Source organism: Melospiza melodia, chromosome 4 (genome assembly GCF_035770615.1).
Source record: "Melospiza melodia melodia isolate bMelMel2 chromosome 4, bMelMel2.pri, whole genome shotgun sequence".
NCBI lineage: Eukaryota > Metazoa > Chordata > Aves > Passeriformes > Passerellidae > Melospiza > Melospiza melodia.
Window position 1 is genome coordinate 19,266,657 of NC_086197.1, and position 23,816 is coordinate 19,290,472.

The window sequence follows — 23,816 nt, forward strand, 5'->3', positions numbered from 1 at the left end:
ATTAAAAATGACAGAAGCCAGCCCAACTAATGGAACAGGGCAGCAGAACAGAGTAGGGAAAACCCCTATAGATCTAAAAGCATCTATTATTTTTTCCCCACACCAAATAAAGTTAGATTGTTATAAATTCATGTGACCCTAGTTTAGACCCAGAGCTGGTGTATATTTAAATGTATTAAGATGTGGGATGAGAATTTCTCATCCCATCTACTGCTGGGTCAGCACATATTGAAATTTCCTTTGGGAGGGTATTGTGACATGATGTTCCCTTGCCTATAACATCCTCTTGTCTTCCAATAAATGTCATCTACCACTTCTTGCACCTTCCCATCTGAAATGTCAAATCAAATCAGAGGCTTACAGTGTGAAGGTCTCCTACTCACTGCAATCTAAGATGTTCTGACCAGGACAAGATGGACTAAATATTTCTGCTGCCTGTCAAGAAAGTTGTATAGAAGGAAAGACATGATTCAAAGTTCACTGAGCAGCATTATATAATAGAACGCCATGGATGGCAGCAATAAGCATTGTCTGAAGGGTGAGCACTGCACATCTGAACATCTTTGTCACCACCCAGTGCATCCCACCATCCCTGTGCCTGAAAGGGCAGCAGAACCCCACTGGGGTTTATAGCCTGAGGTGTAATTCAGCCCTTTACAACTCAAGAACCTGCTTTATGATCCTTATCCTGGCAGAGGAACAGGCAACCATATCCCAGAAGATGCCCCAGCATACATGGGACCAAAGAAGAGCTCTCTTCCAAGCACCTTGGAAGGCCTTTAACACCACACTGGTGAAATTCAGATGCAGAGAGAAGGGATTATGGAAACAGGCATTTATTCAGACACTGCCAGCTCAGGATTTACTTTTTTACTCTATACTCCTCATCTGAACTTTAATAAAGGCTTGTGTCTCAGTAGCCTCTGATAACATCCAATGGGACACATTCAGTGTACACTGAATTCACTGTACAATTGCAGTGAACAGAATCTGTGCCCTGAAAGACTTTTTGCTGATCCTGTTTAGCACTTCCACTGCTCATACAGATGATTTGGTATATATGCAAAGATAAGACTCGAACTTCAAGGCTTGATTTTAAAAATTAAAAACTCCATGATTCAGCATCCTATGTGCTTCTGGATACGTTTTATCTGTACAATTAATTCTAAATCCAGGTGTTATTATATGTGTTATATTCCATGAATGCTTCACTTCCCATTTTAGTTAGTACTCTAAAACTACCTTGCACAATCTGTTTCTCTACAATATCTGAAACTATTTTCTAAAAGACAGTATTGCTACCCAGCATTAATTTATGTACTAGTCTTCCCAAAAGAGTGCAAGGCTTCAGTTCATTGAGTATAGGATGAGGTGAAGGAGATCCAGAATGATTCTAAACATGCCTCCACTGGATCATCATCCACACTGATGAAAAGGATGGAGATGACATGCCAACCTAACAGAAAACATATTAATTGGAAAACATCCAAAGCTTTAAGAAAATATGCCATTACCTTATTATTCTTACCTCCTAGGGTTCTGCTATATCAGGTTTAATTACAGCAATTGTGACAAAAATCATAATAAAGAGATATAGCTGCAAGCTGATCTTGCCCAGAGATTCCACCCACCAGGGTAAGAGGCAAATGCAGCACCTGGAAGACACTGCAGTACAAGCTCAGTGAGTTGTACATGCAAATCTGTTCCATCAAAAATATTTCTAAGTAGAGCCTATCTTAAAGAGAACAAGATATTAAGGTGGCATGCACAAGGCTGAGATCCAGGAGGCACTCCCAGGACCAGGAGATGTAGGAAGGAGAAGCAAAATGCCCATCTCATACTGCAGTAGAAATACAGTAAGGGTGCCCAAGTGCCACAATCACTGGCAGCACAGTCAATACCCCAAACACAACACCCAAGTCTGGCACTGGACATGACTGGAATCAGCTGAAGATGACACTTGTGTCCTCCTCAGGCAACTGACCAGCCTGATCATGCCTAGAGAAAAGAACAGCCAAGTTTAGATGGTTAAAAGAAGGGGTTACAGAGTTTATGCTTGTAGCTACACAAGTGGGCAACAGGCATAAAGCAAAGGGAAAAGGAGCTAGCAGCGCAGAGCTCTAAAAGGAGTGAGAAATAAAATATCCCCAAAAAATAGTCCAATTTCTGAAATTGATACCATTATCATAAATGTTTGTATAACACATTTGCAAATGCAGTAGATTTTACACTTTAAGGATTAAACAGCTTTTCTGAATGTAGCCACAGCAGATGCAGGATATGTGGAGAACCATTCTTAGTACATGGACACAGTTCAAGTAAAATACTCCAATCCTGGAATATCAGTAAGTGAACAGCTTTCAAATGTGCAGGAATGCAACTTCATCCACACAAAAGAAGCCTTTGCCAGGAGCACACACAAAGGCAAAATTGGATCTTGACATTTCGTAATGGACTAAAGAAAAGCTACTTGGGAAAATCAGAATCACAGAATAGGTTGGGTTGGAAAGAACCCTAAAGGCCACTCAATTCTAACCCCCTTGCCACAGGCAGGGACACCTTTCACTAGGATCAAGTTGCTCAAAGCCACATCCAATCTGTCTTCAAACTCATCTAGTTCCAGAGCTTTAATATTTCCCTGAGATTTAAGAAGCATCTTTTCAAAATGAAAGCAAGTGGTCTAGAATTGTAGAGAATGGCAGAAAACAGAAATTTCCAGCTATTATTTCCCCATTCCAGCAAAAATCTTTCCTACTGGAAAATAACCAAGTTTTCCTACGAAATGAAAAATACCAATATTCATCTGTTACTCTATAGACTTTCAACTATGGAATAAAAGATTTTACTATGAAATTGCATGACAATAACTTACTTTAAAGACAAATATTAAGTATTCTTGACATATAGACCATTATATTTAAGAACACTTAGGTTGTCTTTAAAAGGAGGGAGCAAAAGAAAATACCTTGTTTCTCTGTTTATATTTCCTACAGACTTGGTGGCATTTATTGCAATCCAGCAGTATTGGGTCAATGACTAGGAACTTCAGTCTTAGACTGGGTTCCCATAAGTCCAGGCACTGTGTGATTGTGAAACCAATAGTGTTCCAGACCCAATTTATTCACCCTTTGATGAAAAAATCTAGTGCTTCTGCAATATCACACCCAATATCACAGTATAATATCACAGTACAAGCTGATTTTGTACTAGGGTAGAAAGATGTACTTGAAAAATAAAAAAATCACAGCTAGATATACTACTAATATTCAAAATCCAAGAAAAGAAATAAAGTGGAATGATCTAATGATGCTCAAACTGTACACCTCACCCACAAGAGTTGTTACTTAAGACCAAGCCTGCAATTTTATTATTCATATTATTCCAGAGCAAAAAAAAACAGACTCTGAAATAGTCCTGGTCGTTTAAAAGACTCAGAATCTTGTACTCCAAAAGGAAGTAAAAAACATGTATACTCTTGAGGTCCCACAAGGAAGTAGGACATAGCAATGTAAGCTGCACGCTGCCTCTGTGGCAACCTTTAAGCCTCAACTCATGCTCCTCTGATTTTGCCTAATTAGGATAATTTAAGCCTGAGGCTTTGATCATTCTGGAGCCTGATGCCATGCCATGAAGTACAAAAGCAGTAAAGAGGTTTACTTCAAACAGCTGCACATGACCCGTGGCAATAATACAGCGCTTGAATCGCTTCAGCACTGGACAGCTCTGCAGCTTCTCCAAATATGCTGACCTGGACATGAAGCTGAGCATCATTTCCCCTCAGCTATTCTTCCTAATCCTATAAAGTAAATCTGAGAAATACAATGTGCACAGTAGTTGAAGGATGCCAGTCTCACTTCTAACAGGAGAAAAGCAGACTCATATCACCACAGATACTCCTACCAGGATAATATTTATGAGGAGATTTTAAAATCATTTTTAAGCTATGCTAGATATAGCCAGTTACTTATCTCTGCCTGGAAGGTGCTGGTGCCTGCTGGATCCTCAGCCCAGAGTTAGAAAGGACAGGGATAATCACTCAAATGCCTTGTTGGAAATGGGTACCATCATACCTGCAGCACAGTGCATGCCTGCAGCTGTGCTGCATCAGGGATGCAGTCAGGCATTATGAACTGTATTGCTCTGCCATATCACTAAAAGCATGATGGAAAGTTCTGACAGTACCTCTCATTAGGCTTAGGGCTATGCTGCTCCCATCAGACAGAAGAAAAGTGGAAGCACTGTCCTGCCAGAGTCCATAACGTGTCTCAGCAAGCAGGCCCAGACTCCTGTGTCATGAATTACCTGGTTGGAAGAACTGCAGCTTGTTTCAATATTAAAAAAAATATGCCTTTCATTGGTTTAACCTTTGGTCCCTTAACCCTGAATTTCACCTCTCTGAACTACAAACAACAATCACAACTCATGAATATTTGGGGAGGGACAGTAGCTTCACCCTATTCCAGAAAAGGAAGAGTGAATTGCACTATTTAGCATGAACCCACACCAGATGATAATGAAATGAATTAGCAATAAAAATTTATTTCATGTACAAAAAGCTTTTAAAAGAGAAATAAGCGAAGCTCCGAATTACCATTAAAATTAACTTCCATTGATGCTCTGCCAGTGCTGCTGAACTAATGTTCTTTGCAGAAGCCAAGTGGATTGATGATTGAGTGGTATCAATTAACATGAACTGTTGTGCTAGTTTCTTCATCTGGAGATCAAAGCATTTTGTTTAGGAGAAAAGAAAAATGCAACACCACAAAGGTTTTCCCCTTCTGCATTACTCTCCATTTCCAATACCTAGTCTCTGGCACAACTAGCATTCCTTCCCAAGCATAACTCTCTGTATTTAAGTAACCATCAACCATACAGTCAAAATAAAAATCCCATCTTCTGGGAATTAAAGCTCTAAATAGAATGGTTCACAGACCACAGGCAACTGAAATGTTGTATTACAAATCTAGCACACAACTGAGTATGGCTGAGTGCTGTTCAGGTGACTGGACAGAGCTTGGGCTGGTTTCTCTCCCTGTGGCTCCCTGGCAAGATGAAAAATCTCTCTTCAAGGTGGCTGCCTGTCTTTTCATACAGGCAGCATTACTGAGTCTCTCAGCCCTCTTCCTTGTCAAATATCAATTTGAGAGTCTGATGCTTATATTTTTGTCAGCTTATAAACCACCCAATTTTGTTCATCCATGCCAGTGAGCTGCAGCTGGAGGCATCTAAGCAGTAAGAAAGTTGTGACAACAGAGAAAGAGCATCAAAAAGGGGGGAAATTACATAGTGAAAGAATTCTGACCGCCCCAGAAACTCACACACATTTTGTCAGGTCACTCAAAACACTCCCAATCAGCAGTCTAGACTGGAGCAAATGTCTGGGGAACAAAATATTTTGGCTTTTGTGATTTGTGCCCAGTCATCATCTGAGTGTTTTGCCTTTGACCCAGGCAAGGTAGGAGAGGTACACGGGCTCTGTCTCAAGGCTTGGCCTCACCAGAGTTTCTCTGTACCTACTGCAAGTCCCACTGTGATAACCAAATTCAACTAAGTAGTCTACCTGGATCTCAAAGCAGGCAAATTCACTACAACACACTCCAAATGTGGAATGCTAGCAAACACACCTGTGAAAGCCACAGGAAACAGAGTCATGAGATTTGTTAATATTAACATCTATATTAGCAACAAGAGTTGTGCCTGAAAGGAATGGACAATTTAAGACCTAAAGTACATCCACTGCTTCTCTTTGCTCTTTAGGGGCAAGGATCTACTCCAGCAGCTGTAGCCAAACATGACTTCACTTGGCTCTAGCACGCTGTCCCTGCTAAATCCCAAAATACCCTGTGGAGGGAAATAAGCAACAGCAGGCATGGAAAGCAGTTAAGGAACTGACAAAGGCCACATTCCTTCTCAGTTTTGAGATGAGGTGGAAAGTCAGTGAAAAAAACCTCATGTTGATGGCAAGACCTGCAACAAAGAATCACATCAATAGAGCAAGACTATCAGCTGTGAGAAGGCAGAGATCAAGACTGAAGCCAAACCCAAAAAGAACCAAAGAACCTCAAATGTGCAGTCCCACATTTTGGAGTCACCCAAAAAAAGGGGCCTAAATTTTACTTCTTCATAGGTATCTTAAGGTGTTTGGGGCTGGAATTTTACCTAGCAGTTGCTTGCAGTAGCAGAAGACTACACTGATTCAGCAGCTCTTCCTCATCCTGCACAGAGGTGTCAGGAGAAGGCAGTAAAAATTATCTGTATTTCATGGATGTGAACAGGGAAAAAACACAAGAGCAATTAAATATTTTAATTCTCCTCTCTAAGTTCTGCCACGATGACCTCACTACATTACTTGAAGTACTCTCTACTCAGCTAACATTTTTATTAAGAATAAACCACCTCTAGCCTCCATTCCACTTTAACCACCATTACCCACCCATAAGACTCGCTCAGCACAGCCACTGAAAGTGCTCAGAACAGCATCAGAGCTATGCTGCCTTGTGCAGCAGACCAGCAGGGAATACTTTAATTAGTGTTTTCTTCTGAAGCGTAAAAAGATATTCTGAAATTACTTTGCCTGGTAACAAACTGCATCTTTCACACTATTGGAGAACTGAAACTGATTCCTGCTTCATGTACTTTCCTTAATTTTTTTCTTGTTTTGTTTTACAGATTTCCTTCTATCATGATGACAGCTACAAAAATATTGCAAAAGCAATGGAGAAGGGAATGTTGATATTAAAGGAAATTAAGTTTTCACTTGCCTTGCTGAAATAAGTTATTCAAGATGGGTGGGAACAACCCCAGCAGAAAAAGAAAACCTACAAACTACTTTATTTCTCCAAATTTCATTTGCCTCCTTCACAGGGTGACTTGGTTCATTGGCTCTGAACTCAGAGTGAAGCAGAGGTCACTTCTACCTCTCAAAGCAGGCAGGGCTCACACACAGCAGCACCAGAAGCCTTCACATGGGTCAGGTTCTGGAGCCACTGCCCTGCCAGCCTGGCATCCAGTCACCAGCAATTACAGAGACAATTAAATACACATTTTCCTGCTATGCAATGAAGTGCATTTCAATAACATTCTTGTGTACTTATTAAAATGTTTTCCACTGGAAGATCTCCAGAATGATAAATATTCATTAATCACCACAAAACTGCACGAAAACTACATCAAATAGGTGATCACAGCCAGAGTTAAAGGCCATTCTATATTAAGTCAACTTCATGCTGCTCTATTGACATACAGCCAACTTGCTGTGAGCCATTCCAGCCCCAGAATTACCTTTCTTGCAAGAAAACACTTTGGCCAACAGCCCCCCTGCATTTGTCAATCATCCTAAAAGCTTTGGCTGAGAGAAGCAAGGGCTGATCCAGGCATCCATGAACTGATAATCCTCAACTACCTCAGCAGCCGAGCCAGACACAGATTGTCAGGACAAGTGACCTTCAGCACCTCTAAGGAAAGCTCATGGGCCAGGGGAAAAAGGAAGGGCACAGCCAGATCCCACATTTTCCCACAGGCCATGGGATCACAGATTTACAGCTCAGCTAGTTGAGTCACTCACACCTCAGGAAAGGATGACAGAAACCTTTGCCATGGCAGCAGGTGGCTCTCACTGCCCACACCTGACACAAAAGGTTCTCAGTGGGCAGCCCAGAGCACAAGACTTGGCTGGAGTTAACAGAACCCCAGAACACACACTCAAGGGGTAGTCCATAAAGAAATAAGGTTTTTGACATGATTTTTGCAATAAAGGTAAAATTTCTCCTGAAAAACCATCCTAGCAGAGAATCCAGTACACTGTGCTACAAGCAAACCACTTGATACTTAATATAGCTTATTTTTGTTCCGAACAGGAACAAGCAATTCTATTGAGAAAGCTGGAGTTGAAATAAGAAAATTCAGACAGCAACATTTTTTACAGTTAGAGAAATTTCTAACACATCACTAGGCTGTTTGAATTTTATTACCCATGTAGAAGAAGACTTGAAACACAGTTTACAGAGAATTTGTACTGCAGAGTACTGCTGTGTCTGATGCTCAATAAGAACACAGAAGTTTGGATACTTTCATTTGTATACATGAGTATTTGTACATATGCATGTTTTAATTAAGCCTTATTAATGTACTTAGTCTATTTTCTCTCTATAATTATACAGTTATGCAGAAAAACATTCAAAAGCCTAGATGACTCAGGAGTTTGACAGCAAGATATGAACTGCCAAATTTAGTCAACAGTACAAATTCAGCAACCCAGCTTAAGTCACTAATCTGGAGCAGACAGTCATTTAAATACAACTCTGACAAGTTTTATCCTTTTTTCTTTGTTAATTGTCTGCTAAAAGGCTGCAAATAAAATCTGAAATTTATTCATTATTCAGAATGATTCATAAATGTCTACCCTGACAAACCCTCAGCCTACAAATATCTTAAGCTATGGCTGTCACAACTAAGTAAACAATTTGCAATTCATGGTGTAACTTATGTAATGAATTTCTTCACCTTATGTAACCAGCTTGAACAGTTTAAAGAGCTGACAAACACAACATACATTTTTAATTGCACACTCCCAGTTAGCAGCTGGGTTGTTAGAGGAATCACCCTCCCAGGAAACATACAGTGCCACGTGATTTAGGTTGCAAATATCAAATCTTTTGCTTGAGAACATGCTTTGAAACTCACTTTGTCTGCCCACACCAAAAGAAGTAGGCAAGTTCAAGCTATAAATGCTTTTCCACTTATGCTGTTGTAGTAGTAGCACAATAAAAGCTTCCAATTTCAGCAGGATTTTTTTTTAAATTTCAGGAAATGACAATTTATTCCATATTCTCCAGTACTACAATATTTGGAAAATGGACATTTACCAGGAAGTTACTGCATTCTTCCTGAAATCATCAAGTGTGCCCACAAGCTCTGCATCAAGGGTTGGGGTCACACTAACACAGGCCTTGTGCTCCTCTGCTCTCTTCCCAATGCTGCACTTCACTCCAGGAGTTAAAATCTAAGTATATGAAACTATGCTGCAGAAGATTGCTTAAAGCAGTTCCTCAAACAAATCAAAGGCTTCAGGCAGCCTGAGTTTACCATTTGTCTCAGAATCCAATTCCACAGTTTATCACCATGCTCAAGTGTCTTGCACTGAACTAAAATTTTACATTTCAGTTCATTATTAACCATTTTTTTCTGTGTGTTTCTTCAAACTTTGCTTTTACTAGAGCCACAGAGAGTGTGATGATCAGATCTTTTCCCCCTATTTTTTGTGCCAAGGTACAAGCCATATTTCAATACTACTAATAGGGCTCTTAGAACCCTTTAAATTGTGTGTAAAATCAGGAGAAGGAAGGTGACTTTAATGGAGCTACTACTGAACATGAATAAAGCTCTGAAGTCTGGTCCTACTGATTTAGCTTTGGAAAAAAAAAATTAACTCCTAAGCCAATCATCCCAGTGTCCCAGTTTTCAGTGTTCTTTGATTTCCCCCAGTATTGCTCAGATAGAAAAGTGAAATATTTCTGTGCTGCCAGGCAATAGCTATCAACAGTTCTGGAGTACTCTGATGCTTTGCCCCACTTATAACAGACTTTAAAATCATGCCAGTTTAATATCAGTTCTTACACAGATTACAACTCCTATTTTTCACTAAAAGGAACTATTCCTAGACATGGCTCTGCCCAACAGCAACAAGAGTTTTACAAGACCCCAGGCACGAAACAGCAAGACCCCTCCATGAGGGCATTGGCACCACATCTGTGAAATTCTTCTTGACAATGAGGATAAGGCAGTGGTGAATCGGATCCCAGGAGAGTGGCCTTAAATTAAAAAAATTGCATTTCATAACCAAAAAATCAAAGTCCTCCATGTTGTTTGGGGTTTTTTTAATTGCTGCCTGTACTTTTACAGACATATTACAAAAAAAATTACAAATTACAAAAAATAGTACTAAAACTTATTATTATTACTAATAATAATTAATTATTATTATTAATAATAATTAAAATTTCAATATAACAATTAGGAAATAATTTCATTGTAACCATGTTAAAGATTTCAAAGATGTCAATGAAATTTAAGGGAAGAAAGACTCATTTTTTTGGTCTATCTTGAACTACCAAAAAAACCCTGTCTAAAAAGTCTGGTACTACCTTTCCACAACTATGTTCTCATTTTTCAGACAGCTCTCACCCCTGGGACTCCGTCTGTCCTCAAGATTTTCCTTTACCAGTGGTAACATGTTCCTGATGACTTGCCCTGGAGGTAGAAACAGCCCTGTGTACTCCCCCATCAACACACACACACACTTGTATTTCCTTCCTTCCTGCTCATGTTCCACTGCTATTTCAGTCTATTCTTCTGTCTAGACAAATTTTACAACTTATCTTGCATTACTGGGCTTTCCTAATAAAAATACCCCTGTGCAATCTGCCATCGCTGTGCCTGTGCCACTTAAGATGAATGTAAACACAGAAAATAAAGCTGAAAAGGCACATGGGCCTCATATCTGTTGGATATACAGGAGTCACACAGATATGAAATCCAAAAGCAGTTATTGCAGTTCTTCAGAGGATTTATTAGACTCTTTTTCTGAAGAAAACCCCCACAGTATAGATGGTGTTCCCACCAACCCCAATTTTAACACTATATCCCAGGCAAATTATCTTTATAGACAAGACTACAGCCCTTACAGAGAGTAGTATCAAATTCTGCATTATAAGCCAAGTGCACAGCTGTAACCTTTGGTATTTTACCTACATTTCCCAAAGTATTTTGTCTGTTAAGACTCAGCTCCAATAATATAGCAACTAAACTCATGGAAGACAGCTGAAAACCTACCCTGAATACCTGGGCACTGATCAATAACCAGAATAAAATTAAAATTAGGCCAATATTTGTCAATCACATATGCTTTATAAATCTTCAGGTTTTTTAGGGCTAGATTGATTTTTTTGCACATTTGGAATGGATGTTGTCAAACAACTCACAGAATAAAATCCAAATATCAATGAGAGTATTAAAATTTAGACCTTAGACATAAATCCTGCGTGAAAGAGACAGCCTTTATAATACTTTTGCCACTTATAATATTCCCCTCAGCAACATCTGGCATAAAGCAGCAGTTTTCCCCTAAAACCTCACACAATGTGATACATATCACAATAAAATTCATTTAATATGATCACTTATAATACATAAAATGTCAATTCAATTAGACTACCACCATTATACCTTCCTGGTAATAGTTTGCTCTACAGAAGTGTGACCTAGTACTCCTCCTATTTGTTACTCTAGGGCGGAAAAAGTGGTGATACTGCACTATGTAAGGTACCATCAGAAGGTAAGAAAGCTGTCAGAGCCACTGGTTTCAGCCTATTGAAACTTATAGACCTATAAAGTATCTCAAATGGAGGTATGGATCCCTGAATAATGAATTTAAGCCTAATGACAATAGCCTCACTTTTCTCATTATCTTTCACAAACCCATAGAAATAGTTCCTGGACCATTGGTCGAAGACCATTACTTCAGGGCAGAGAAGAATTACATGCTGACACTCACAGTACTGCTGACTGAGTCATAAGGTGAATAATTACACACTCTGCAGCAAAGCACAAACTCCTGGGGCTGGCCAGTGCAAGGCTCTGTGCCAGCACACAGGACCTTTGTGAGGAGCTGCTCCAGTAAGCAGAGGCAGTGCAAGACAGGAAACTACACACAGGTGTCCAACTGCACACAGCACTATTCACTGGGTTGTGACTGAAGGCTGCAGCTTGAGAGCTTTTAGCTGCCATCCCCTCTTGCAAGTCACCAAACACACACACTCAAAACCCCAAACTGAAAACACAACTCTAAATAACAGGAAGAGTCCTATTAACCTAATTGAATCCATTTTTCCTGGTCCCTTTGGCCCCTGAACATTTTGTGGGAAAGTGTTGATAAATTCTCTGTTGTTTAAATCTATTTTTCACTTACTCTTAAGTAAACACAGACCAAACATACATAAAGCTTTTTTCCCTTACTGCTCATTCACCAACTCCACAGTCACACCAAGTCCTGATCCCCTTCAGATCAGCATGGAGCCATTGAGTCCTGCCAGGGCTGCAAGAGCTTCAGGGGAAGCTCTCAGGCCCATGCAGACCCCAAGCTCCAGCCTCCCTGGATTGAAAACAAAGGAGCTGGACATCCAGCCTGCACAGAGACAACCTCACAGGCCACTGGTTTTGCTAGGAGGATCACATACAGATGCTCTACCAGCCAAGCCTGCATCACTCAGCCTTAGCACTGGCACTCCCCAGGTGGATGTCACTACCTTGGGTGGCTCAGGGAAGAAACCCCCACAGCTCCTCCTAAGAGGTGATGATCCCCCAAACCAGCAGCCAAGTCTCCCCAGGCCGAGGGAAGGGCCAGGAAAGAAAAAGATGTCATGTCATCCCACAATTAATGTGGTGTTTGTTTCCTCATGCTGCACAAGCCATGAGGACATGGGGGAGGTACCTGCAGCAGGTCCCCTGTCACCTCCCAGACCAGGGAGGGTCCCCAGCTGAGGGAGATACCACTTCTTTACCACAGAGCTACACTCCAGAGCACACAAGGGGCCTCAGCCAGCTGCTACTTCTGCTCACACAATCTGCCTACAAGAGGAGCTGTACCCAGTCCAGGGGATCACCAAAGCCTGCCCTGCTGGTTTGGGCCACAGAGGCCACAGCACCTTGGTCCCCAGCCCAGAGGGACACCCCAGCACCAGCTCCGAGCAGCCTCAGGAGAATCCAGGTGCACAAAACCAGGCCCCACCAGTACCCAGCCATGCACATACCTGCCTCAAATGGCAGGAAAAGCCTCATGAGGGGCACAAACCCACAAGATGGAGCACAGGGGCTGGTAATAGGGTCCCTCATCACAATGATGGTTCATCCATCCAGCAATGAGCAAGCCAGGACCATGGCACCCCTTGATGTGTAAGCCATCACCTCACAGCAGAGCTCGGGGAAGAGCCAGCACCCTCAGGCCGAGCTGAAATGGTCCCCGGGATGGCTGTGGGGGGCCCAGGTGGAGCCATCTGGGGCCGTGAGGGGCCCTGATTGCCTCCAGCTGGTACCACCTCTGCTGAGGAGCAGCTGCCACCAGAGCCATGTGGCACACAGGGCTTGTTTTCCCCACAGAGATACGGAGGAGCTGTGCCCAGAGTGCAGCTTCCCCCATCAGTGCCTCGGTGATGTGAGGGTCACCGGGCTGAGGGATTGCAGCAAATGGCATCCAGCCAGGATCAGGCCCTGCCATGGCCTGGCTGGAGTCAGCTGTGGTGGTGTTTCCTTTTCCCTCAAGAAAACATCTAGCTGATAAAAGGCAAACAAATTCCATCATAAATTTTCCTAGGATTATTTACAATGTTCTTTTGGAAGAAGAGATTAACAGCTAGGGGCCTTATGTGTCTCCCCTTCCAGCAGTAAACAGCCACTGAAATAAATGAGTTGTCAAGAAAAGAACATGAGAAAAGTCCACAAAATTTTCACCCCTGCACAAGAGCTTGGATGACACTTGTGCTTCTGTCTTTTACTTGCCTCACTCCTCCAGAAACCCCTGGCATGAGCATCCTTCTGCTCAGGCCTTGGATTTCTTTCTGCACCCCACCCACAGTCCTGAGGGAATGCCCAGGCAGGTGTCATGCTTGCCAAAAATGACCCCTGGAAACATTTAGCAAGCAAGGACCAAAGGTCTGATGCAGAGACTCCATCTTTGGATGTAAACAATCCACTGTGCTGCAGATGAACAAAATTAAAGCAGTCTAAAGTTTACTTGGGGAGGAAAGCAACATTAACAGTAACACAGATCTCATCCCGGAGCTTGGGGGGGCTCCTGCTATGGGCTACACTCAGAAGCTAAGCTGTGTCTCTGGCAATGAAGAAATTTGTGAATCAGCACAATGGAAGAACAAAAAAACCAGCCTTTGTTCTTCTTACCTGTGTGGCAAGGTATCTGATGGATAAACACACCAGATTTTCATGGGTTTAGACTAGATATTAAGATAACATATTTGAAAGATTGGGCCAAATTAACAAGATTCCTGAAACTTGTACACTCACTGGGAACATAACAAGAAGTCATAGCAATATATATATATATGTTACATATATAGAAATAAGTTAATACACAGATTAGATTGTTCAATTAGAAGAGGTCATTTGAATAACTGGTGTGTTCAAAAAGATTGTTTTGGAAGTGACAAAATACGTGGTAGAGGAAAGCTGTCTCAGGCAGGTGAACTGGTAATCTCCACTTCACCTCTCTTCTAGAGCAGGCTGACTCCATGCAGCACAGCCTCCCAGTTTTTGCCCTCAGGGCCTGTTACCTACCTCTGTAGATACTTCACTGACAACACAGTACTATATGTTTTGACAGCAGAAGGTTCTTTGTAGTTTTCAGACTATTTTGTCACTTCCTTCTGTGTCATTTCTTATGACACAAATTAATTCTTCTCCTCTTAGCATTAACGCCCACCAAATATTTGTAGTCTTTTAGTGTGTGCCCACCTTCATCATCTCTTGCCCACGTTAAGCACACCTAATCTTTCAACCTAAATCAATCCTGAAGCCATCCTGATAATTTTTGATGCTTTTCTTTGAACTCCTCTCAGTTTGTTGAGACACTGCTATCAAAGTTTTGTTTAAGGCTTGATGTGATAATTTTAGATGTATATGCATCAGAAGGGTATAGAATCAATCTATTACCACCTTGAACTGGAAAATAATGCTCCTACTTTGCAGATTAATATGGAATGTCCTATCCTGAGTTTCTGAGCTCATCTCCAGGCTTTTGATTCTTTTTGAGAGTCATGAGTTCCAGATTATTTTTGTATCTTGTTTTTTTCATTAGAAGAGACATGGGTTCTGAAAAAATCTCAATAGAAGGAGCATCATAATACAGTATAATAATCAGAAAAGAAAGCTTCAATGTATTTTTCAAAGTCTCCATGACATTTTGCCCTAAAGAAAATATTGGTTTGGCTGAATTCTTGTTTAGTGTCTGTGTGTACAGTGATTACTGCTGGGACAGCAAAGGACCACCAAATCCCACAATCCTGACTCCTCTGCAGAGCACCATCCATCACTATATAAAACTCATATAGCCTTGGATTATGTGTAGCTGCATTCACATGGTGAAGGAAGCTCAGTGACAGGATCATAAGAAGACATGTGGTACAGTCCTGCTGACAGATGGACAGGAGATTCAGAAGACAGTGAGGAAATAGTACTGGAGAAAGGAACTCAAAGTCACCCAAGTCATACATGGGACAAATGAACAAGTACACAGAGGAGGATCCCCAGACTCTTAAAGAGGCCCAACCTAACCTCATCAATAAGGTGTAAGTCTCCTCTCTTGCCTGGACTGATTGCTGTCCACTCACTGTGTTGAGGGTCCCTAAAAAAACCAGTTACCTTTGTGCTCCTGCTGTGAGAGGCCACAATTACTGCATGCTAGCCACCTCTGGCTCTTCCAAGATAGGGAATATTATGAGTTACATAATCTGCATGGGAAGACACTGGGTCTATGCAAAAGAGGCAGGAGATGAAGATGAGAACTAACAGGGCAACTTGAAAGGACAAGACTAATAATAAAAAAATGGGACTAAGGAAAGGGACAGAGAGAAAGGGAGCAGAGAAGAGCAGGGGTCAAAGGAGCAGAAGGAACAGTAGTCTGGAGACTGAAAGGAAAAAAGTTGTGACAGCCCCAGACTGTCACAACCCAGGGTAGCAGACTGCATCAGGCCATTAAGAGCACAGTTCACGTCACACACAAATACAATCCAATAGAAGTCCTGGCAGCTTCTAAAGGGACAACTTCTGTATTTCAAACATACAACAGAGCCCCAGACTAAGCCATTAATAGGTGAGGTGGTGTTTGAAGGCAATAGCCAAAAGCCATTTCTGATGATACAAAACCTGGCCACACATCTGTTCAAGAAGCCAACAAAGATCTCATCTTGTTGTCATCTTATTGTAAGGGTTGCATACTGTTGTCTCCTTACCACAAGAGTTTCATACCCTCTTCGTGTTTCTCCTGAGCAGCTCCTCAGAGCACTGACTCTTTCTTCTTCACGAACCAGCCAACTGACACCAGCTCCCTTCTCACCCAGCCACCCCACTCTTTTATAGCATCTTCTTCTCATTGCTTACAGCTGTGGCCTGTTAAAGTCAGGCGTGTCCCTAATCTTTGATAATTGGCCCAGCTGCAACTCCTTAGGGGTAAGATTACTTTCTACACTATCTTTATTTTCTTATATTATATCCCCCTACACATCTTTGTCCAGACAGAAACTGAGTAATTCTATTAGCATTGTGATAGTAATAGTAGTAATAGTAATATTCCTTTCTCTAATAGCACACTCTTTACTAACATACTCCAAATGTCTTATAAAGGAGGGATCTCCATTGCAACTAACAGGTAAGATAGCTGAGGTGCAGGGGGTGAAGTTGCTTCCTCAGCTTGTGGCATTCACATTCTCTGAACAGACAGACATAATTCTCTCTCTCAGGGTTTTTACCTGGAGAAGCACAGAGAGAAGAAGAGAAAAACAATCCTTATCTCTACTAGCTGCTCCTGTTGTTTTGCACATGTAAAATGTGTTAAGAAAATTGTTTACCTGAAGTGATTTGTCAAATAAATTCTGCGGAAGATTATTTTGTGTCCTTGGCCAATCACTTGAAGCTGTGTCCTGACTGTCCAGAGACAGACACAAGTTTTCTTTAGTACTTTTTAGTATATAATTTAGTATAGCGTAGTAGAGTGTATTTTCAATATAGTATAGTATTAATGTAATATAGTGTCGTTTTAATAAAATAATTGTTCAACATTCTATAGTAATAAAATCAAACACCAATCATTCCTCATGTCAGAGGTTCCCTACATTACAATACTAAGCTTGTCTAGCACAGATCAGGAAATGGAGACTCTCCTCTGCTTCACTGTGCTTCTTGCAAAGCATTGCCTCCTATAAGCATGATCTCTTTCTCTCTCTGCTTAAAGGGCACCACTTCTTCAAACTGATTGTGCTTCCTCTGGTTTCTTACAGGCACCCTGGTGGTAGGAAAAAAGCCAGGTGACATCCAGTCTTCCCTATAACATTCATCATCAGACATGAGGTAGGTGTGCTTAAGGGGAAGGACCAGAGCTCTCCCAAGCAGAGAGATACCTCACTTACCCTGCACCCAGTCAGCTCCCTCCTCCTTGCCTGACTACTCAGCATGCTAAGTACATAACAAGTGGATTAAAATAACATTTAAGACAAGATCTAACGCTCATTAAAAAGAGGGGAGATCTCAAAGGAAGCTCAAACTGCATCATCACCTCAACCTACAGAGATGGGAGAAGATAGCTTGCTGCACAGAGACTGCTGGTGGTTTCTGTCACAGTGGGTGTCAGACTGCCACACATGTACATTAAATACACAAATGCACATGTCAGCAAGCTCAAGAGGGTGTTCAATATTTGCCATACTCCATGAGGTATCATGCTCAACAAGGAGAGCTGTGGGGCTGGAAATCCCAAATCTGACTTCATCTTCCATTGACCAGCTGATCCCTTTGCAGAGCAGAGCCCCAGATATTCCTATGTTGTCCCATCCCCACTCTTTCCCCTTTTTAATCCTATACACACATTTTGCTTTGGAAGATGGGCACAAATATGAGGGGAAGGAAGGCAAAAGGGATTTCTCCCAGGCCTTCTATCACAGGGGCTCACCAGTGGATTTGTCCGGGGAATACTTTGTTAAATGAAATGCATTTGTGGTGGAGTAAAGCACTGCATAAAAGCAGCTCCATATTATGACATCTGCTCTTTGGATCATCCTGTTCTGGCTTGCTTTACAGATAGCACACATTAACCAGCTAATGATGAAGAGTCAGCCTAGCTATGGATGAATGGCTTGGATTAATCTCTTTTGTCTTGTGTATGATAAACACCAACTTGTCAGCTAAATCCTGTCTATAGAAACTTTATTAAGGATGATTATGCATGAGTCAGAAAGGACACAGCTTGACTTTCAGATCCCAGTTTGAGTTTAAGGGCTGGCTGGTTAGAAACATCACCTTGAAAACCAAGTAAATTTGATCTGGATGCCACTGAAAAGAATAAATACAGAGTCTGATGAAATCATTATTTCTCCAAAGTCACTTTTCTGTCTGCAGCAGAATTTTACCTTTATTTGAACAAAGACCTTTCTTTTGACTTTTCTTGTCTCTGTGCTTTATAAACTATGTAAGAAGAAAAAGAAAGCAAAAGGCCAAAAAATGGAAAACATAATTGTCAGTTTGGGGCAATGACATTCTTATCTGTGACACTACATATAGCTGCAGAGGAAAGAAACCAATAAAAGTTATTTATAGGGATTTTGAGTTAAGTAGATAAAGGTCAAGATGTTTACCTGGCCCATTACTAGAGTCAATGGGCTGGAAGATGTTTTAAAGGAACCAAAGAGGGATGAAATACTTACATATCCATACTAAAGTTACACATTGTGAAAATTTAATGCATATAATTTTCAACTTATTTTTGCCTTTTTTCACATTCAAGTGTGCAAGATCAAGCTAACAAAAGTTAAGATGCTGTTTTAGTAAAGAAAGATCCATCAGAAACAGATGGGAAAATGAGCAAAATCAGGAAAAAATTAAATTTGACTCAAGCAGAATAAAATTTTTAAAGCTTTTCAGTGAAATGTTAAGATAAAAAAAAATAATTTTAGATCAACCCAGAATGTTTTGGCAAAACAATAAAGAAATGCTTTGATTTTTAACTGGATCAATTTTCCCTTGAGAAATATTCCCTAAAAAAATGGAAGTCTATTTTTATAATATTAAAAATTGTTATAATTTCCACAATGACATCTGTTGTGCTGAAAAAAAATTACTTTTCCACTGCCTTGTTTCCCTCAATCCTTCCTTGCCTTCTGACACTATAGTGATTATTTTGTCACTGTGCTTGACAAAAATTCACAAAACCCTTTGATTCTCCACATTGATAAGTTTACCATTTATAAAAAAAATTGGACCAGCTCTGCAATGCCAGTAATTCAACCATGTCATAGAGACATCATCGTTCTCTTTTTGGTATGTCTGATTACATTGACCTGAGGCTTTATTCAGAATCATAATACTGGAGACAAGAGTCTCCATTTCCCTTCATTCCCTTGGCAGACCATTACTACAGCTGTTCAGGAAGAAAGGATGCTTTTATAGCTAAAGCACAAGACTAGGGGTCAAGAGTTTTGGACACACTTCCAGCTCTAGCTCAGATTTTTGTGAGATTGCAGACAAGGCACCTGAGCTTCTTGGCAAAAAAAAGGAAAACAGAATATCTCAATAATTCTTTCACTGTTTCAATTTTATGCTTTGAGGCAGTCCTTTTCCTCAGGACAGTAGTCAGCTCAGATACCCAGTCCTCAATCAAAGACCAGGCCTTCTGCTGGGCCCCTTGGTAGAAATCCCATCCTGGAGCTCAGTTTTAATGTTTTGAGGTGAATTTTAATGTACCACGACTGCAGGACTACACAGAGCTGCAGAAGGAACCCGAGTGCAGGCACAAAGTAAAGCTTTCTCCCACTGTAGGGAAAGCCAGAAAGACATGATTAGGTCACAGCAAAGAGTGGGCCTGCAAGAGGGCTCCTCCCAGAGCTGGTTCCCTGTAGCTGTGCAGAGAGACATTGCACTGTTCCACTGTTCCACTGCCATGGCTTGGGGAGAGGAGAGTGCTGGAAGAGAGGAAGCTTTGGGGTTTAGCAGCAGGCAGCAGTCAACACGTGTTTACCAAGATAATGAATAAATAAAGCAAAATCAAAATTAAATATCTGTTACTAAATCAGGGGCTTTCAGCTGATTCAAACTAAATGTCTACTTTGGTGTTCCAGTTCTGAGAAAAATCTGCTATTTTGAATTTCCGGATCAGTTCTTGCAAGCCTTTCCCAGATTGAAAATCTGCTGCCTGTAGCTTAAAGCAAAATGGACCAACTGTTCTCTCTCCTCCTGGGCCGTGGCCCTGGCTCTGCATCTCACCCCATCTGTACCCCAACAAAGCTGAGTACCTCTGGGTAGTCACAGCAAGTCTGACGGTTCTCTGTGGCTCAAAAAGGCCTGGCAGACAGCATCCCATTTGTCCACAGTGTGATATTCTGTGAAGAGAAAGGCTGAGCTTGTATTGGCACACTGGGTAAAAACTGATGTGCTGGGCACAGCACATTAGTCTGGGCTGCTGGTCTCTGCTCTGCCTCAGCAGAGGTGGGGGCAAAGGCTGCTAGAAAGGCTTTCTGCCACCTTGGTGTCTTCTGAAGATGGGGGCTGTCTGGGGAGTATGACTGTCCCATGTGTAAGTCAGAGCAGCCCCAGAGACTGCTCTAAATTATGCAGACATGAAATACCTTCTACAGCTATTTTACAGCTTGTGTTATTTTCATTCTATTGAAAGTGAATAAGCACAAAACTTAAAGTCTATTCTCCTTGTGCTTTTGCTGAGGTTTCAGTCCAGCTGTACTGACCCTGCCTATGCTTAGGACTTCCCAAAAAAAGCACCATTTGGGATGGTGGTTTAGTCATGCAGACAACTGTCTGCTTATAATTGACTGAGACCAATACATTTCACATAAGCCACTTATGGTAATGACTTTTGGTCACTAGTGATGTGAGCAAGGTCAAGTTAAAACCCATGGGTGAGAGACTGCATAGTCCTTTTTGAGTCCCTGAGGACATCCGCTCTCCAGTGATGATAACTGAAGTAGCAGGGTGGATTGCTGGGAAAACTTAATTTATAAGCAAGAAAATATCTTGGAGCTCATGCAGGGCTGTCAGCAAAGTTACTCTGCTGGGCTGGAAATATTCTGAGCAAATATGATAAGGTGAAACTGGCCAGCAGCAAGGCCTCAGCCATGTCACTCCCACAGCTCCATTTTAAGGATTTAAGAGAGATTTAAGTTGTGTAGAAAAGTTAATTTCTCCCCACAGACAGAAACTGTCCTTCCCAAAAGCAAAACAAGCACCAGATAATTTTAATTTCTTTTTTCCCTTTTACCTGCATCCCCTCCTTTTAACTATTCACATAATTTGCTTACTCTTCCAAAATGAAACAAGGTCTGTACTGCATGTTGCACAATGCCAGTACAGTAGGAAACAAAAACTGACCATCTATGACCTGAATCATAACTAAATTACTCCAGTCATAAAGCAGACAGTTCAGCTCATCAATGTTTAAGGGATTCTCCCCTCCCTTTCATTTCTTGCAAAGCAGAAACATGCATCTTCTCCAGAGGCCATCAGCTCCTCAAGCTGCAGCACAGAACCTGCTCCTGAAAAGAAGGCGCCAAGGGCAGGAGATGCAAGAGCTCAGGAACTAAATATGGGGCCCAAAAGTGCCTGTTCTCTTACATGGCTGCTTGAAAGGGGCTGGGCAGTCAACATTTCTGAAGTTTTGGCCAGTAAGTGCAGATTCCCTACAAATTGTAGCCCATGACTACCTGCAGGCTATGGAAAAAACCATAAATTAAGTTCTTGCTTTCGAATTGGAATACATCAAATCTCTGTTTTTAAACAGTCTGTTTTCCCATGTGGCATAACATCTATGCAGCACTTTTTAAGTGACATGATGCAGCATGCTTGTGTTTAAAACAATAATAACAATCTTATCTCAAGCCCTTAGGATGCTGAGGGGTTCAGCATTGGGTCAAATGCCACCCTTGCAGAGGATAGACTGAGGAATTTGTGTGCAGCAGTAGCTTGTGATCTGAGCACAGGGGTTTAGAAAAGGGCTGCATTTCATGACCTACAAAAGAGAAAAAAATGAGATTTACATTCCAAATGTGCTGAGCAGCCCTTTCCCTTTAGTTATTAGAGGCACTCGGCATAATTCATAATCGCCTGATGCCAGGGGGAGGGGGAAGGTGCCCGCTGCCATTCAACATCAAAATCCCTCCAGCAATAGCAGTAACGGAGTCCTGCTCTTATTTATATCGTGACAAAAAAATGGCTGGCAGGAAGATACCAGCAAATATCAGAATAAATAATTCAGTAAGTGTAACAGAAGATCACAAAGACTAACAAACATTTCTGTTTCTTCTCCTTTTCTCTCTCCCCATCTTTTAAGTACATACTCTCAAATTTCCCTGGTTTTGTGCAATACTTCTCTCCCTTCTTTTCCTTATGTACACAAAATTACAGCTTAAAACGCAGCTTTCACATGTCTCTGTTTTCTAGCCTCTCTTGTGCTGCTGATGGTTTTACTGCATCTCTCCTTCCTCTCTAACTTTCCCTTGTATTCTTTCCCTCTTTTACTGCCTGTTCCTGACATCACCCTCCACATCCTCTCTTGTGGGACAGCTGGCCATGCTAACTTGCAAGGGTAAACTCAGTTCTGAGTTATGTCACAGTAAAATGCTGATGATGTTGATAAAATCCTCTCAGCTTGATCTTGGAGCAGCAGCAGAACGTGGCCCTGCATTAAGAGCATTCCTAGGCTGCATTGCTGTGGAGTCAGATCCACCCAGTTACACAAAGCTTTGAAGTGGGTGCATTTATGTCTTTGCATACTTACACACATAAAATACTCCAAGTCTTGCTCTACATTCAGGAAAGCCAGAGAACCCTTTGACTGACAAAGGCAAAATCTGAACACTCGGTGTCAGGCACTCATTTTCCAGAGCCACAACTTCTGTGTAATGCTCAGTTATAAATTATGAGTGCAGAAGGCAGCTCTGTGATCGCTCACCCAGATGCCCAGTTAGAGGCCATGAGACTGTCCAGAATTCAATTCTGTTTGAAAAATACAATCTAAGTTTTCAAAAATACAATCTAAGTTTTCAAGGTGTTTGCAATGGAAAATTTGCCACCTCCAAGAGGAAGCTGTTCCTTGGGTTAATACCTTCCCCACTAACTGGCCTTATATCTCATCTGAATTCAGCTGCTTTAACCTCAGCCCTTCACCTGTGATGGATCTGCCTGCTAGATACAGAGTCCTCTCTGAGCAGATTCTCTTTCCATATGCAGCTTTACAGCCTATGGTGAAGCCATCCCTCAGTCCTCTCTTTGTTAAGCTTGGCTGGTTGAGCTCCATAAGCCCTGCATTACCAAGTGTGCTCTCCTCAACCATTTCCACAGAGCTACCTGGTTTGCATTATTATTTAGCACTCCCCAAACTATTATAAGTATACTTTATGGATTACTTTGTCATGTTTTTCCCTAGTCCTTTAATAAAAATGATAGCTAGCCTAATGTAAAAAGCTGTTACCTGTAACATCCTGTGAAATCTGTTTTATGTCTATAGAAAATTTCATTTTAAACTCCATAATTTACCCAGCTTTTTAATCCATTTAATGTGTATCATGTTGATTTCTCTGGTTTATTAATAAAAATGTCATCTGGTACCCTGTCAAGTGCCTAAAAAAAGAGAAGGAATAGTCAATCAACACTAGCGCCTTTATCAACAAAAATTCTTTAATGAGATCTATTGTTACAAATCCATTTTGATTAGCATTAGTTAGCATATCTGTATTTAACTCTTTAATAATTTATTCATTAATTACATTAGCTGCTGCATTACTTTTCCTTGCATTTTTATATTTACACTTTTCAAGAATTTGAATAATATCAGCTTTCTTCCAGTTCTTTGCTATTTCATCAGTATCCAGGCAAATTCTAGAAATCTCTATTTATATGAATTAAATCTGGACATTTCCTTAGCTAGGTCTTTTAAAATGCTTGGAATCAAATTATTCAGATCAATTAAATTAAAATGACTGAACTTATTAACTGTTCTATCAGTCTAAATTACTGCTGGAGAAGAAAGTATTTTG

At 41.1% G+C, this 23,816-nt stretch overlaps 1 protein-coding gene across 1 annotated transcript in view; it reads right to left on the bottom strand.

Moving 5' to 3' along the window:
• Positions 1 to 23,816, bottom strand: part of TMEM178B (transmembrane protein 178B) — a 221,734-nt gene that overhangs the window by 176,977 nt on the left and 20,941 nt on the right. The gene's annotated exons all lie outside the window — the stretch shown is intronic.